This window comes from Equus asinus, chromosome 7 (genome assembly GCF_041296235.1).
Source record: "Equus asinus isolate D_3611 breed Donkey chromosome 7, EquAss-T2T_v2, whole genome shotgun sequence".
Lineage (NCBI taxonomy): Eukaryota > Metazoa > Chordata > Mammalia > Perissodactyla > Equidae > Equus > Equus asinus.
The window spans coordinates 107,205,663-107,224,298 of record NC_091796.1 but is presented as its reverse complement, the minus strand read 5'-3'; the positions used below and the strand labels follow the sequence as shown (position 1 = coordinate 107,224,298).

Genomic DNA, 18,636 nt, shown 5'->3' with positions numbered 1-18,636 from the left:
CAAAAGCCATGCTGTGGTAGGCATCCCATATATAAAGTAGAGGAATGGGCATGGATGTTAGCTCAGGGCCAGTCTTCCTCAGCAAAAAGAGGAGGACTGGCAGTAATTAGCTCAGGACTCATTTTCCTAAAAAAAAAAACAAAAAAAAATCTTTCCTTGTGCTTCTCAAGAGTACAATAGTATGTAAGGGAGCCATGGGAATAATCGGCACACTTTCTTGTCCTAGAGGGTTCAATTTTGATTCACAGAAGATTTTTAGTGGTCTGTAATATTACAACACATATTATATAGCAAAATGCAATTCATAGGAATGTCAGACAAAACAGACTACAAAAACCCTGTGTTAAGAACAGGCTGCTTCAGAATGCTGCACCCTTGGCCCTCTAAAAGGGTGCCAAGAGTCCCACATCCACTCTTCTGTTGCTAGAGGGGCCTCACAGTGGAAGGTTTGGGACACGTTGATCATCATCCAATAGTGCATACCGAAAACAGCCCAATTATTTTCCTAACCAAGGTCGGTCATGGATCAAAGGAATTCTGAAGAACACTTGACAGAACCCAAGATTCTAAGTCTCTACAGAGAAAAATCAGTAAAACAGGGATGGGGGAGCTGTCTGTAAAGGCACAAAAGTAAACATACTAATTCTCTGAATCTTTAGCCAATTTTTTTTAGCCAACATCATAGGGTCACCTCATCCAAGTCAAGAATTATATCTGTGCACATTTCTGCAGTACACGCAGCAGTCGGTTATCAAACTGACAAATGACGGGACAGAGGTGGAGATAGATCAGAGACTGGCCTCCAGGGTCCACACCCTGAACCCCCTCCCCCTCACAGCACTGCCCCCGGGGCCTCCTCCGCCTGCATCACCTGGCTGAGGAGACAAACAGGAGACTGAGTGTGAACTTTCCAAGATTCTATCATTCTGAAGCACAGGGGTCTTTCATGCTCTAAGACAGCTTGCCAGGAGGCCAGGCCAGGAGGATAAGCTGCCTTCTAACACACCCTCTCCTTCTGGCTTGCAATGTTATTAAATAGGTTCTTTAAAAAAAAACTTTCAACACTTTCTCTTTCTAGGACTAATTCTAAGCTCCTCGCCAGCAGGGACCATGTCATATGCACATTTTACTCTCCTGTGACATCCAGCCCAGATATGTGCACAGAGTAGATTATGGACACCCAGTTGCAGATTCAATTTACTTCTGATTTATAGAAAAAAAAAGAATTATCTGAAAAATAAAGTCTGGCATATCAAATATAAAGGTGCTGGGAAAACAAAGGCAACAATGGGGAAAGTATAAACACACAGATGGAGGAATTACAAGAGGATTAATAGTTGCATTTATTGGATGCCTGCTAACTGCCCGGAGTTTTATATACACACTAACATACAGTTACCTATAAGCTGAGTCTCTACAGTATCACAATTCCTTATCCAAAATCAAAGCCAGATGTGTTTAGAGTTCAGAGTTTTTTGGATTTTAGAAAGGAAACATCGTGTGTATATATTATATATTACATAACTCTCCCAGCCAAGTCTGGGACAGCATCTATAAGAAAACATATTAACAGTCTGCAGTGAAATACAGGAATATTCATATTAAGTGGAATAGAGATTATAAATAACATCACAGTTCAGGTCAGGTTTTGGCACCAAACCTATGACAAAACCATTCCATTTTCAGAGGCTCGGGGGCTCCAGAATTGTGGCTGAAGGACTGGGTGCCTGCATTACTGTCCTCTTTTTATGTGGAGGGGCCCGAGGCTCAGGAAGGTCAAGTAACTTGCTCAAGTTCATGCAAACTGAGAGCGAAGAGAGGCAGGGTTTGAATCCTGTCTCTCTGGCTCAAAGCCCTAAGGCTTTCCCCACTTGAGCACGTCCATCACCTGGAAACGCAGCTGAGATGGAGACTTGGCATCAGCAGGTCTGAGAGATGGTCTGTGATCCTGCATTTCTCAGGCACCTAAGGTGATGCTGATGGACCAGGAATCATCCTCTGAGGCAGAAAGAAGTGTGCTCCTTCTACTATACCACAGGCTCTCAGCCCTGGTTGAGCATCAGCATCCCCTTAGGAACTCTTTAAAGATAACCATTAAATCTGATTTCTGGGATCTTAACTGATTCAAATAGTCTGAAGTAGGGCCCTCAGCTTTTGTGGTTCTTTCTAATAATTCTACTGTGCAGCCAGGATCTAGAAACACTGACACGAAACCACTAAAAGAAAAGAAATAAATCACTAATAAAGTAAGACTCTGAGAAGGCAGCTTGCAAGCCCAGTCAGGAGTTCCACTCAGTGTCCCTACATTCCATCAAAGGAATCTGGGAAGCTTCCAAAATGACCAGGAAATGTTTTTAAATTCCTTAGAGATGGAATACCGTAGCCATCCCAGGCTCTGTGGATAATAAGCATTTTTCACTCCCTTGAAACCAACGAAATCCTAGACATACCACACGAAAGGCCAAGTCCTATTGGACAAGCACACACAAATGCAAAATCAAGCAGTAGTGCTGCCTGCCAGGTGACAGAAACAAATATTTAGTAGAACACCATGATAACACCTAGGCAGTTGCTACACTATGGGTATGAATTCATGAACTGAGCGGGATCTGAAAACACCAGTGAAATTGTGGATTTTAAATTATGCTCATGAATCCTAAGACTGAAAGGGACATTAGTGGTTATGCAGCCTGTTCCTCCCACTGTGTAAACTCTGCAGTTCCCTTAACACTCTGTCAGCTTCTACTGAACACATCCATCACAAGAAGGATCCTGAACAGGCCTTCCACAACGCTAATCTGCCGCCTAAAGCCACCTAAACTCTAATTCTGCTTCCAAAATTCCAAATTAGCATCATCTTCCACACTCAGTCTCTGGTCATTTCTGATATGCTATGTGTGCGTATTTCAGCCCAGTCATCTCCCTAACGTCAGTTCTCTGGAGAGACTCATTTGGTAAAATTCCTCATGGAAACTGAGAAGAGTCCTATTCTGATCTGAATATTAGCTTGCTAACTCACTCATCCTGTAATTTGCCCCCTTTTATTTTGATTCTATTGTTTTTCAGGCCATACAGAGATCATTAGGGTTGTCTCCTAGTTTCAAAATGGGGAGGCCATCACCTAGGTTTCAATAGGCCAGAGAGCAGCTGCCCAGAGCCTTGGGGGCACAACCCCCCACCCAGCAGAGGTGGGACCTCCACCCCAGTGGGTCAAGAAGGCAAAGCATCAAACAAAAGAGGATTATTCTCAATCCTTAAGATCTAATGGAGTCTGCCTTGCTGAGTTGTGACATGCTTGGGATCTGTCGCCCCTTCCTTCTTTCCGATTGCTCTCGTTTAGAATGGGAGTGTCTACCCTATGCCTTTCCCACCACTGTATTTTGGAAGCACATAACTTAGGTGGTCTCACAGGTTCACTGTGAGGAATTCTGCCTCAAGGTGAATCATACCTCGAGTCTCATCCACATCTGATTTAGCTGACACTTAGATGAGACTTTGGACTTTCGACTTCAGAGGTGATACTGGACTTAAGACTTTGGGGGCTGCTGGAATAGAATGAATGTATTTTGCATGGGAGAAGGACATGAATTTTGAAGGTCCAGGGCAGAACGCTATGGTCTGAATTGTGCCCCCTCAAAATTCATCTTTTGGAACTCTAACTCCCAATGCGATGGCATTTGGAGAGGTAATCGGGGACCCTAATAAAAGACACCAGAGAGCTTGTTTCCTGTCTCTCTCTCTCTCCACCACGTGAGGACACAGTGAAAAGGTGGACCATCTACAAGCCAGGAAGAGAACCGTCACCAGGAAACTGAACTGGCTGGCACCTTAATCTTGAACTTTCAGCTTCTGGAACTATGAGAAATAAATTCCTGTTGTTTAAGCCACCCAGTCTATGATATTTTATTATGACAGCCTGAGCTGACTAATACATGCCTCTTTCGTAAAGTATAATGTTCTAGATTCAAGTGAGCAGTCTGAATTTCTTGAGAACAAAGTGTGTCTCACTTCATATTTTATACATATATTTGCACACACACACACGCCCAGAACATAACAGCATGACTGGCATTCACGGAGTGTTTTACAGAAGTTTGATGAGCTAAAGTGAATTTGGTCAGTGTTCATTTAAATATTGTTTTTCCTTTTATACTCAATATAAATACACCAAAAAATACTGAGCACCTAAACTTAGCCAGGCATACAGCAGATAAATAAATGCCAAAATGGTGAATGTTTGGTGGACATATCCTCTATCTTCTCTTTTCTGGACTGAAAAATCTACATTTCTTTAACATTAAATACCATTTTTCATTTTTCTGGTGAATTCATTTTTTAAAGCTTACTATTTTATCTTCACAACTACTGACTCTATTATCTCCATCTACCATGAAAGGAGATAAGGGTTTCAAAGGTGAAGTAGCTTGCCCAAAGTCACAAAGACTGGTGAGGCCCAGCCCAGTGATTCCCGACTCCTGCTTAAGTCTTGTCCCTCCACCACAGGGCTTCAGTGGCAGGAGGCCACCAGTCCCTCTACCCCAACCTCTCCAGGCCCTGGCTCACCAACAGATACTCTCCATGCTTTCCACCACTCAACATAATTTAGAAACTTTTATATTTGTGGTGTTATACTTAGAAGAACACAACGTCAAAGCTTTAAGAGCCCTTATCTTTCATATGCAGAATTGGGACCTCTATAAAGATGCTTCGCAATTTTTTTCAGGTTAAACCATATCTTACATATTTCACTCCAAGTCTAAGTGACTAAAATCTGACACAGTTCCCAAGGACCCTAGGACAAAATAAAAACCAAAGGTAACTGTCTTAATTCATCTTAACACAAGGCAATACCTTTTTTACATGAACTAGAACACAGTGAACAGACAGGCAAAGGGCACGTCATGACTGTGTGAAATGCCGCTGCCAGCCTGGCTTACATCCTCGCTGCCTCAGGTACCAGCCCCTTCTTCAAGTCTCGTTACCCTTATTCAGCCCCTTTACTGGTCATCCCCGGGCAACAGTCACCATATTCTGATATGAAAATCCTGAAGGTAATGGTGAATGAAAAAGGTAAGCAGTACCAAAAGAAGCATCCTCAAAGACTTGCGGAGAGCAATTATTTTCTCCCAGATGAAATGCCAAAGGCCAACAAACTTTTGGAATTCATAAAAAGGACAGAATGAGGAACAGGAACTCCTACACCAAAAAAAAAAAATATATACATATACACACACACACACACACACACATACAGACATACACACACATATGTAAAGTTTTTAGACACATATAAACTTATATACATATGTCTAAAAGTTTCCTGCTGTAAGAGACCTCAGACCACCTATACCAGAGGTTCCTGAACTCAGGTATGACAGGAGGAAACTCAGGAGCTCCCAGGACTCCCTGAAATTCCATGCATCAGTCAGTCACTCCAGCATATCAACCACTTAAAGTGGCTGACTTTCTTCATTCATGCCTACTTTGGACAGGTCAGACGCCCAGAAGTGATGAGTATTTGGGAACAAAGGCAGGGTATGCTTGGGAAACACAGCACTGGGCAGCTCACAGTGTGGCTGGCCTCCGGGCCGGGGATGTTAAAACCGCAGCACCACATCAGGCAGGGCTCTCTGTGCAGGTACGAGCAAAGGCCACACACGGAACACAGACACATCTCCCTCCCTTCCACCCTCATCAATCCCAGTCTTGATACCTTGTGGCTCCACTAGCGCCACAGACACAGACCTTTTATTTCATTATTTAAATCCACTCCCTCCCTCCCCTGTGACCGCATCACATTTGCTCCTGCTCAGTGTTGCAACAATCAGCTGAGACAGGCTGAGAAGGCAGGCTTTACAGAAAATGAGATTTCTATGTTGGAGCTAATGCGTACACACCTCTGCACATGTTGTCAAGTTACCCCACACTTTTATACATAAACAGCCATACCTTTAGCCTCATAAGTCTCTAGGGGATTTACTAAAATGATCTAGGGTGAAGAACAGGAAATTTAGGCTATGTAGGCTTACTAAAATTTTCTGAACGAAGCTTTTTTAAGAACAGAGAGAAATATAAGCTTAAACTCCACAATACTCTTCAAAATGAAAGTGAAGGTTTCGAATAATTTTTAAAATGAACCAAAAGGAAGGGAAAATTTATGGACCTAAAGTCATACTTGAAAAATTCCTGACAAATAGATGATCAAGGATATCTGCTGATTAAGTAAATAAAACAGACATTTTATAGAGGCAATTGTTATTTTACGAATGGGTATATTTCAAGAGTTTATTCATGAATTCTTGGTTGAGAACACGAAATGCATTTTCTCACAGAAAATCAGTAATGTACAACAGCTGGGGTTTCCATTTTCACCCACCACAGCCTGTCTCAAAAAGTGTATATAATAAATATTGCTGACAGCACTATGGAATCTAACCCCCATACATGTAGTGAATTAAAGATGGTCACAAATTCCTTGACACTCCTCTCATCAAGAGGTAGGCTCTACATTCCGTCTCCTTAAATCTGGGAGTACTCCATAGGGTCTTCAATCAATAGAACATAGCAGGAGTGATGCTACACTGATTTGTCAGCCTCCACTTCCTCTCCTAGAACAATCGCTCTAGAGTCCTGAGCTGCCATGTAATAAGTCCAACTACCCTAGCAGAAAGGCCATGTGCAGAGGCCCTGACTCTGCAGGGAAAGGGCCTTCCAACCATTCAGCCATGTGTGTACAGCCCTCTTGGATCCTCCAGACCAGACACCAGAAAAATACCAGTGAGTGACCTCAGTTAATGCGACATAGAGCCGAAGAATCGCCCAGCTGAGCCCTACCTGATCAACCCACAGAACCATGAGATCTAACAACAGACTACTGTTTTAGGTCACTGATGCTTAGGGTGGTTTGTTACTCAGCAATCATTATCTGGAACAATCTGTGGCTTTTTCAGGAAAAGACTTCCTTCCTCCATTCTCCACTGGTAGACACAGAGTTATGGTGTTAGCATCAGCCAGGATTTTCTCAGCTATCAGCCACTGGGGCAGCCTTGTGCTTGGAAGCAGAGAGGGACAAGGTATGATCATCACCAAAGAGTTCTCCTGTCTGCTTCAAAACCCTCCTAGAATTTTCTATACACTACTGAGTTAGGGGAGCACAGGTTTCAAAATTCTGAAGAAACATGATGTACAGTCAAAAGGCTGTTGGTACTCTGATACCAAAGCCAGATAGATACCACAAGAAACCTAAAGACCAATATCCCTTATGAACATGGACGCAAAAATTCTCAACAGAATAGTAGCAAACCAAATGCAACAACACATTAAAAGGATTATACACCATGACAAAGTGAGATTTATCCCAGAAAAGCAAGAGAGGTTCAACGTATGAAAATCAATTAATGGAATACACCACATTAACAGAATGAAAGGAAAAAACACATGATCATATCAATAGATGCACAGAAAGCATTTGACAAAATTCAAAAACCTTTCATGATAAAAGACTCAGTAAACTAGGAATTGAAGGGAACTTCCTTAACATGAAAAAGGGCATTTATTAAAAAAAACAACGCAAACCTAACTTGATACTCAATGGTGAAATGGTGAAAAATGGTGAAAGACTAAAACCTTTCCCCTAAAATAAGGAACAAGACAAGGAGGTCTGCTTTCATTACTACTATTCAACACTGTAGTAGAAGTCCTAGCCAGAGCAATTAGGCAAGAAAAAGAAATAAAGGTATCCAAATCAAAAAGAGAGAAACTATCTCTATTTGCTTATGACATGATTCTATATATAGAAAACCCCATAGAACCAAAAAAAAAAACCTAGTAGAGGTTATCACCAAATTCAGCAAAGTTGCAGGGAATATGATCAACACATAAAAATCAGTTGTGTTTTTATACACAAGCAATGAACAATCTGAAAAGAAAATTAAGGAAACAATCCCATTTACAACAGCAGCCAAAAGAATAAAATATCTAGGAATAAATTTAACCAAGAAGGTGAAAGATTTATACACTGAAACTACAAAATCTTGCTGAAAAAAATAAAGATATAAATAAACAGAAAGACATTCCATGGTCATGGATTGAAAGACTTAGCATTGTGAAGATGACAACTCCCCAAAGCAGATTCAACGCAATCCCTATGAAAATTTCAATGAACTTTTTTTGCAGAAAGAGAAAAACTTATCCTCAAATTAATATGGAACTACAAAAAAAAATAGGGGACAGCTCTATGGCCTAGTGGTTGAATTTGGCGTGTTCCACTTTGGTGGCCGGAGTTCAGTTCCTGGGCCCAGACTTGCACCACTCATCGGCAGCCATGCTGTCATGGCGACCCACGTACAAAAAAATAGAGGAAGACTGGCACCAGATGTTAGCTCAGGGCGAATCTTCCTCAGCAAAAAACGAAAAAACAACAAACAAAATAAATATTGGCCAACACGTGCAGAAACGAGAACCCTAGTACACTGCTGGCAGGAATAACTTAAACACAGAATTAATGTATGACCCAGCAACCTCACTCCTAGCTATATTACTCGAGAGAAAGGAAAACACATGTCTACACAGAAACTTATATACATTACTCACAATAGCCAGAAACGTGAAAATAATCCAATGTCCATCAATGGATGAATGGATAAACAAACTGTGGTAGATACACACAACGGTATATTATTCATCTATGAAAATGAACAAAACACTGATATATGCTACAACTTGGATGAACCTAAAAAAATTATGCTAAGTAAAACAAACTAGATACAAAAGGTCATACATCATCTGATTCCTTTTATATGATATATGCAGATTAGGCAAATCCAGAGAGACAGAAAGCAGAGTAGAGGTTACCAGGGGTTGGGAGGAAGGCAGAATGGGGAATAATTACTTAATGGGTACAGGGTTTTGGTTTTTGGTTTGGCTTTTGGTTTTTTGGTGAGAAAGACTGGCCCTGAGCTAATATCTGTTACCAATCCTCCTCTTTTTGCTTGACGAGACTGCCCCTGAGCTAACATCTGTGCCAATCTTCCTCCATTTTGTATGTGGGATACCCCTGCAGCATGGCTTGACAAGCAGCATATAGGTCCACACCTGGCATCTGAACTGGCAAACCTTGGGCCACTGAAGTGGAACACACAAACTTAACCCTGATGCCACCGGGCCAGCCCCAGGTACAGGGCTTTTTCATGGGGTAACGAAAAAGTTTTGAAACTAGAGAGAGTGGTAGTTGCACAACACTGTGAATACACTAAACACTACTGAACTGTACACTTTAAAAGTTAATTGTATGTTATGTAAATTTTGCCTCAATAGAAGAAAATGGGGTTCGACTATAGTTTATTGGTTCATTCGTACAAATACTTGAGTACCTACCACAGGCCAGGCACTCTCCTAGAAAATGGTTTAAGGTGATGGACAAAAATGTTCTGCTGCAAAGTAAAAAAGCAAGGTAAGAGACTAGAGAGTCACAGCATGGGCTGTTTTAATTAGGGTGTTGAGGAAAGATCTCCTCCAAGAGGTGACACTTGAAGAGCAACAGGAATGAATCGAAGAATATTATACTGCCAAATGGAAGAAAGGGGCTGGCCTGGTGGCATAACGGTTAAGTCCCCACGCTCCGCTTCAGCAGCCCACAGTTCACAGGTTCAGATCCCTGGCACAGACCCAGCCGCTGCTCATCAAGCCATGCTGTGGCAGCATCCCACATAAAAAACAGAGGAAGATTGGCACAGACGTTAGCTCAGCGACAATCTTCCTCAAACAAAAAGAGGAAGACTGGCAACAAATGTTAGCTCAGGGCCAATCTTCCTCACTAAAAAGATAACAATAATAATAATAATAATAAAGGAAGAAAATAATGTACTAAAATATAAATTTATCAAAAATCACCATATGCAAAAAAAAGACAAAATTGTCCCATTTGCAACAACATGGATGGACCTTAAGGGTATTATGTTAAGTGAGATAAGCCAGACAGAGAAAGACAAACACCATATGACTTCACTCACACGTGGAAGATAAACAAACACATGGATAAAGAGAATAGATTAGTGGTTACTAGAGAGGAAGGGGGTGGAGGGGGTGGGCGAAAGACGAAAAGAGGCACACATGCATGGTGACAGATGAAAACTAGACTAGTGGTAGTGAGCACAATGCAGTCTATACAGAAACTGATATATAATAATGCACACCTGAAATTATACAATGTTATAAACCAATACAACTTCAATAAAAACATCATTATATGCCAAAACTGCTTGTCTAAAAAAATGGAGGGGTAATCTAAATACAGGCATTCCTTTTTGTACAAATAAGTGATTTTTTAGTTTCCAGACATTTTACTCTTTGTTACAAATAATTTCTTTACAGTCCAATAACGTGCTTCTGCTACCCCACCTGCAGGATAGTCTTCCAGGGCCAGGTTAGACTCCCAAAAGTGCTTTTTCTTCACCTCGAATGTTTTCCCTTTAGGAAATCACTCAGGAAAGGAAACAGGGAGAGGAAATACCACTTACGACATGCTGGGTTCTCACATTCACTCACATTCTCACTTTTAATCCTCACAATTACCTTTTCATAGATGAGAAAATCTAGGTTCAGAAAGGATAAGTAACTATCATAGTTAGCTAAAGGAAGGACCAGAATTCAAACCAGGTCTGACTTCAAACCCACATTCCTTCCATACATAAATTCATCTCATTTTTACTGCACACCATCTTAGGCTAAACTATGAAAATATGACGAAATGACCCCGTCCTTAAGAAGCTTGTCATCTCAACATGAGAGACCCATCCAAGATGCACCGGAACATCCCTCCATCTGGAGAAGGCAGGGCAGGCTCCAGAAACATGAAGCCCTTGTTATCCCATGCCACTGCCTCCACCCTAAAAGGTCCACCTTGTGTGAGAACAAAGAAATCTCCCCTCTGTCACTCCAGGAACCTGACTTGGGGCCTCGGCATCCAGCTGTGTCCATTATTCACAGCCATCCCTGGGACAGCTGCAAACAGCTATGAGGCAAGCTCCCTCACCTCAGTCCAGCCGTCACTGACCCTTCCTGGTTCTGTGCTCAAAACTTTACAGTGCTTCCAGAAGAAGAGCCATATAAAATCCTCTCTAAAATAGCCAACAGCATTATTTCCTTGCTAATTGTGGAGGTTTCTTTGCCTTTAATTTATATTCCCATAAGCAATCTATAGTTATAATTCAATTCCAGATGAATGGGTGGAAATCTGACTGTGCTGGGCTGTCACCATCATGCTCTCTACAGAGTGACCAGGCTTTGGGGACTTGTTCACCACTAACAAGCTAATGTTTGTAAAACTCTGTAAAGACATAATGACTACATACTATCATTATTACTAGACTACCGGTTTAAATGTAAATTAAGAGAGAGAAAGGGGAAAGAAAACACACTAGCAAACCAGGTTTAGGACTGCTACTCAGCAAAATGTAAGCAACATTTGAACCACAGGAGTAAAGAATGTCTTAACTGAATTTGCCAAAGGATACTGAAGGCTGCTCTAAGAAAATAAAACAGAGAGAAGGAAGGGAGTACAGGCTGCAAAAATAAGTCAATACTACAGGCAAAACAGATGTTGGAGGAAGGGAAAGACTACGTGAAAAACATATGCTGGAAAAATTCACAATTCTTTAAAAAGCACTATATAGCAGCAAAACTAAAATGTCTAGAATCCGAAAGTAAAACTAAAAAGTCTGTAACATGAACAAAATCTAAAACTGGATTGTAATTCAGTTTAAACTGACCACAGAGCACAGTGATGAAAACACGAACTCTGGAGTTCAAAAGGCCTACTGCTCTTCATTTTCCTTGTCTGTAAAATGGGGATAATTCTTACCTCAAAAGCTAGGCCGGCACAACGGCAGCCAATTCCCTTTTCCCAAGCCCACTCCCCTGAACAAGAGCACAGGGAACCCCTTCAGACTCATGGGCCCTCAGACCTGCGACTCGGCCAGCTCGTGCTTCCCCTCCTCTTCTGCTAGCTTGTTCATGCTCGTTCTCCCCAGAAAACACCTCCTAACCCACCCCACCCCCCATCCAAATTATACGGCGCCCCCACACTCCCACAGTGCCTCTGTCCTCCAGTCATGGCACCTTCCACATTGTGCCATAACCAAATGATTCTTCTGGCTCACCCATCTTAAAGAAATGCTCCTTGAAGATAGAGATCATATAGCATCTTACTTGACTTTTTAGTTTTGGCAGCTAGCATAGCTCCTAAACTCTCAGAAAACGTGTGTTGATTGAATAATTCTCAATTATCCCAAATTGAAGTTAGAGACCTAGCAGCTTCCCAGGGGCAAATCTTGGAAAAATGAAGAACGTAGGGGAAAAAACTCTACTCTGGGCGAATAGTCCCTGCTTTGCCATCATCTGGCTTGGGAGAGTTACTTACCCAAACACTCTGAGCCTCAGGTGCCTCCCATACAAAATGAGGGAACTCAACCAGAAGATCTCTATGGTTCCCATCAACGAGATCTGACATAATATGTTTACATTCTAAGATCTTAACACTCTTGTTCTGCTATATCACAATCCTCTATTACTACGAAAATTAACATCAGTAGAATGCTTTATTGTCCATATTTACTCATAACAAGCAAGTGATGTGTGTGGTGCTAGTAGCCCGATTAACAGACGAGGAAACAAACTCAGGGAGGCCTGACAGCCTGCTCAAGGTCATTCTGCTGGTAGGTACATAGGGCAGAACTGGGATTCAGATCTTTAAGGCTGGTGCCTTCCAACGTGCCCACACTTCTCAAGGTGGAGGGTGGACAGCCCCAGGGACACACGGTGGGATGTCAGGGGATCCCTCAGGGATCCTAAGGAAGCCAAGGAAACATAATTAATCTTTTGGAGAACAACTGTACTCAAATATTTAGGGGACAAAGTATGTTTATATTTAAAAAGTCAGACGTATTAACTAAGTACAATGTAAATCATACTAAATTTTAAGAGAAAACCTCATGGGCTTGGACTCCTATTAAGGGTTTGAAACATACTGTACTAAAGCCATGCCATGCCCTTTCTCATACAGAAAAGCCTTCTGACACCAGAACAGTCAATTTACCCTATAACAACGTTTCAAACATCAGGCTATGTTAATCCAAAAAAGAAGAAAATTTAATTTCTAGAATAAAGTTGCGATTTCTGGACATTACTGGTCAGGGAAGGACTCAAGGGAACTGGTTTCCCATTCTTCCTTTTTAAGTCATTAAAAGCACCCAAGAAAGCTACAATGTCAAACGAAATCTCCCATCACAAAAGCCACCTAATGCAACAAACCAGGGAGTTTAAGTGCTATCAGAAGGCGGGGGCGGTGGGGGGGTTTGGGGAGCACAGTCAAGGGAGGCAGTTACAATGCATGCCCAACTGTAGACACATACACCAAACCACATGGAACCACCATGTGGGCACATGCCACATCCCTCGTCTCCCCGCAACTTGCAGGTCCTGGACACAAACACTGTGCAAGGGTCTACCATGCTCCTGGCCCTTGGGGGAAGAACGGCAGGCCTAACCCGTACCTCATTACCTCAAGTGTATACAGACCTCCTACTGGGCATCATTAACCCTCCTGAGTACAAACTCAGTCTCTGAAAACCTTCACTACAATCGTCATGACTCCTGGAAACTCATGTATTACCACTTTGATGCTACTGTTGTCCTACAGATTATATTATCCCACTTGGTTAACCAATTAAGCTTTTCCCTCCACTTAAAGAAACCAAGTTCCAATAAATGTGATTTTGGGTTTTCCCATAGAATCAGTGTTTAAATTGGAAAGGAAATGAGACTATCAGAACGGCAGCCCTGATATCTTTCTTGGTAGAATGGGCTCATGAGAAGTTATCAAATAACCTTCATTTAAAAAAAAAATATGGAGTCAAAATCGGCATAGAGGGAAACTTAGAAAAAGTAAATCATGAAATTATAGGGCCAAATTTTTTATTTCTTCAGAATTATAGAGACTTAGGTCATTTCAGCACAGATGATAGAGCAGGTTTGGGGGGAATCCCAGAGGAAGAAGTTTTTTAACATTTACACCCCTTCCCTTACCGCCATTTTTTGAGACTTTCTTACCCACAATGAGAAACAATAGGGACAGCAATGAGCTGCTGCCCAGGTTGGGGCCCCCTGCTCTGTTTCCCATCACAGACTGGGCCCTTCACAGTGGCAGACGGCCTGACCCACTTGAGCTCCTGGTCACAAAGGGCCCAGGAAGAGCTACAGAACAGCACAGAAAACAGCATAACTGGAAACCCACTGACCAGCAGCATCACCAGCACTGTATCTATTGGCAAGAAGCAACAGGATACCAAAATGTCAGGTCCCATCTTGCCAAAACAGGGGGGAGGGGAGAAATCCTCTACTGCCATCCTTCAGGCCGTGCAAGAGGCCCCAGATGGCTCCACTGTACCTGCATCCCTGACACTGAGGCTCAACGCCCACTTCCTGGAAGGCTTTTCGGACTACCCCACAGCCAAGAGCTTTCCCGTTTCTGAATTTCCACCATGCTTCCAGTCTTCTATACAAATCACTAATTCACTTTAGCCTACATTTTATGACTTCCTAAAATCTTCCTGGTGGGTCTTCACTCTCTAGCTGAGCAGCCAGCTCCCTGAGGACAGGGTAGTGAATTTTCATTTTTCCTCACCCTTTCTGCCACAAGCTTCAGTCCTGGTGCTGTCTCAAATACCCGTTGGTTTCTGGCATCTCCTCACCGTGCATACGGCCAAGATGCCCCAGACTTCTGCAGACCATGCAGAAGGCAGGTTCTGTATCTCATTCTTCCTAGCACTGTAACTAGAACATTATGGGAACTCAAGGTACATTAATTGAATATTAAATTAAATGAGAAAAAGACTCCCAAGTCTCAGTTAATGATCCACTTATCTTGAGAAACATAGAATTCAGCAAGAGATTGCAACCTAATTTCTGGAGTTGACAGAAACCAAGAGTCACCTGTATTTATGACATCTCACAACCCACCAGTCTCACTTCAAGGTGTCTGCACAGGGAGACAAAAAATTTTGGCCAAAAAAAGCTTTTAATGCTTAATGATAAAAACTTTACCTTCTCCTACCTAAGCAGGTCAGTTCTCTACCCTGCACCACGTCTAGAATATTACACACAACAGAGACAGTCAATAATGGCTTGCTAAAACGAAAAGGCCATTTTGTATTCTTTAGCTAATTATGAAAAAAAGGTGCTACACAAGCACACATAATGTTTCCTTACATTTTTTCCTTTTCTGTTTAAAACTGCATTTTCTTCTATTTCCATTACTTCCTTCCGACCCAAAGTCTACTGCTATGCTACAAGCTGCACCTCACCCCTTTCACCTGTCTCTACTGCCCTCCTGCCCGAAGGCATCTGGCACTCTCACCCTGGCTTCATTCCTCCCGCTCAGAACAAGTCTAAGCATCACCTCTACACTTAGGCCTCGACTGCCTCTCTCTGGTCGCCTTCCAAATCCACTGGCCTCACCTCCTCCTTTCTCACTCTGTAGCTCTCTTCCCAGTTTCTCTCTGCATCTGAAGTCAATATTATGACTCTCCTCCCCTCCACACAAAAAAAAACCCAAATAATTTTTCTTCCTCCATGAACACTTGTAAAGAAGCACAGAAGGGGTCCTGATTCCATGGAATCGACAGAGGGCCTTGGTCATAAGATGTCTCCTCTGCTAAGTTAATAGTTCTTAAACTGACCATTGCAAGGAAACTCAGCTATTGCGTAATATTTGATAGGTTAGATCACTTGCTGTTTGGAGACTCTTGCTATAGGAAGAGCAGAAAACAGAGACGGGCAAATTTAACGCAATTTCCTTTGTTTGCTTGAGCTAGCCCAGACTTGCAACACCACTGTGACAGTTTTATCCTTCTTGAAGTACAGCTTTCACATCACAAAAGAGGACTTTAAGAGAGTGATCAATCATTCTCATCCATCAGGTCACCAGCATATCTATCCTGACAATACCCCAGAAAGAACCTTCTTGCTTTGCACAGTGAAAAATTAAAGGGATTCTAACAGAGGTGCTTACAGAATTAAAATCCAAAGCATGGGGGAAAACAGCAAGAAGCAGCTCAGATGTTTCAGATGAATGAAGGACTTTCTTCCCATCATAAACAAGAGTAGAAATATTTTGATAGTATTAACAGAAACACCTGGCCACCACTATTGCCTGTTTCCAGTGGCATGCCTTTACAGCCTTCTGAGTGAGGCCATCTTATTAATTCCAAAATGAATGGATAGCATCCAAGGAAAATAATTGATCTTTTTCCCCCTCACAGAAAAATTCACATGAATGTCTCAAAAAAAAAAAAAATGCTGGAATTCTCTCTACTAGCTCTCTCTGCTTTCCTGGCTTCTGCATTGTGACAGCTGGAACAGATGGCGTCTGGGTGAGACACCTTACATCTTAAACCTCCTCCGTGATAAGGTATGATTTTAACCAGCGATGCTGGAATCCCAGGTCTGTCAGGGTTTCTGTCACGAGCACCTACTCACAAGGATTTCCAACCTCATACGATATTTTCCAGTTTTCACACTAATAACGCTTATTTTGTATTGGCCAAAGAATTTTTCATCAGTAGACTAATTCTCAATACATATATATAGTCACAACAGTGAAAAGGGAAATATTTCCTTTCATTTGAAAAACGAATGGCTACACACTACTTTGCCAGACAGCCTACACACGATGCAGTCTTTTTAACAGGCCATTTTCAAAGATGTGAAAGACATAAAAAAAGATTTTAGCACCAAATGACGGTCCACCCGGTCATTTCTTTAGATATGGATTTTATAAACATATATAAGATTACAGGGAACATTTCCAAAAGCTTCACCAGCGTGCATTCACAGCAAATGCTAGGAAAAAAAAAAATTATGGCTCCTCCTCAGTTGTATGCTGTGAATGTAAATTAAGAAGCGGCAACAACACTACTCAATACAGCCTTTATGACTCCTCAAAAATAAATGAATAAATAATATACACACACACATCTACCTCATTCTGAAAACGGATTCAGAGCTTAATATGAAAAACATGGAAAAAAACTGTTTCCTTCAACGGACCATTATTTGAAGGCTTCTTAAATTTCAAAGCACGTCCACAACACTTCATCCATTTCCATTTTGTTGCTGTTTTCAAGTTAATGGTAAAGAATTTTCCACACACAATTCTCCCTAAAGCCCTAAATATTAAATACACGTCCCCAAATGGGGTGACAGTGTGAAAACGTGGCAAAGCGTACATGAGCAACAGCCTGGCGCCTCAAGATTAAATTTTAAATACCGTGGCACGGATCATTTCAATTTTTGCACCTCGGGGAGCCCATTCTGGCCTTTCGTATTAATCAAAGGTGGAATGTGTGCATTATGTCCAAAACTGGATCCCAATACTCTCCTGCCTTCGAGGCCACTGCAGCTCTCCGATTATGAATCAGTCAGAGGTTCATCTGCAGAGGAATGACTCAGTATAAACTTTTAAATAATGGCTTAAAAAAAAAAAAGCCTAAGCCAGCGCAGGGTGAGCACGTTCGTCTCTGTAGGCACCCTGAATCAGTGCGTTTCTCACCCCGTAAAAATCCACAGCCTTCCAGGAGATGCTGATTTCTCGCCACCCCGTGGGGGGGTCACGTTTTAAAGAGGCCTTGGCTCCCCGTTTCCTGAAAAGCTGCGGGAACCCCGGCCCCACGGGCCCGGGGCCCGGCCTCGAGGACAAAGTTTTCCGAAGTTGAGGCGTCCGGGGGGCGGGCGGGCCCGGGCTGGGGCGGGGGGAGGCGGCGCCGCACCGGGCACTCGCCGCCGGGAGCTGGGCCTGCGTCGCTCCTGCCCCGCGCCGGCCAGCCCAGGGCCCGCCCGCCGCCGACTGCGCGGGATGGAGCCGCCGAGGATGGAGCCGCCCGCCACCCCCCGCCCGCGGCCCCCGCCCGCCGCCCGCCGCGGCCCCTTACCCCGCGGTCTGCCGCCGCTCGGCCGGCTCAGGGGCGCCGGACGCGTCCTCCGCCGCGGTCCGCAGCGTCCTGCTCCCCGGGCAGCCCCATGTCGGGGGGCGGGGAAGGGCCGGCGGCCGCCGCCGCCGCCGGCTGGAAAGTCCCTGCTGGGCTGCAACCCCGGCTCGCGCACGCGGCGGCCGCGCCGCGCTGCGCTCTCTCGCGCCCTCACGCACCCTCTCGCAGGCACTTCCTCTCGCGCGCTGGAAATCCCCGCCGGCCGCCGGAGCGCGCCCCGGCGCGCGCCCGCCCCGCCCCCGCCGCCCGCGCGCGTGGGAGCGGCAGGAGCCGGCGAGAGCGGCCGGCCCCACGCGCCCGCGGCCCCCGCGCGCCCCCGCCCGGCCCGCGCGCGCCCGAGGCCCGTTGCTAAGGCCCTCCCGCTCCGCGCCCGCCGGCCGGCCTTAGCAACGGCGCCGCGGGCGGGCGGGGGCGGCCTCCGGTGCCCCTCGCGCCCTCCCCGGCCGCCGCGCGCCCGCCCCCCCCCACTCGCTCCTCGCAGCCCCCGCCGCGGTCCCCGACACCGGCCGCCGCGCGGCCCCCTCCTTTCCGGGTCAAAAAGCCACGCAAGCCGCTTGGGGGCCCGAAAGGTGCAGGTTTCCTCGCGGTCGGGAGC

The 18,636-nt window shown here is 44.0% G+C and overlaps 1 protein-coding gene across 3 annotated transcripts in view; it reads right to left on the bottom strand.

Moving 5' to 3' along the window:
* The window catches only part of TRAF3 (TNF receptor associated factor 3), a 109,565-nt gene extending 91,294 nt beyond the window's left edge, over nt 1-18,271 (bottom strand). Inside the window, exon 1 of one of the 3 annotated variants that reach the window (XM_044774359.2) lies at nt 17,985-18,271. The gene's annotated coding sequence lies outside the window, so the exon portion shown is untranslated. The remainder of the gene's footprint in view (nt 1-17,984) is intronic. The other 2 variants (XM_070514356.1, XM_044774361.2) reach the window with 2 other exon arrangements.
* Between the last annotated feature and the right edge of the window lie 365 nt (nt 18,272-18,636).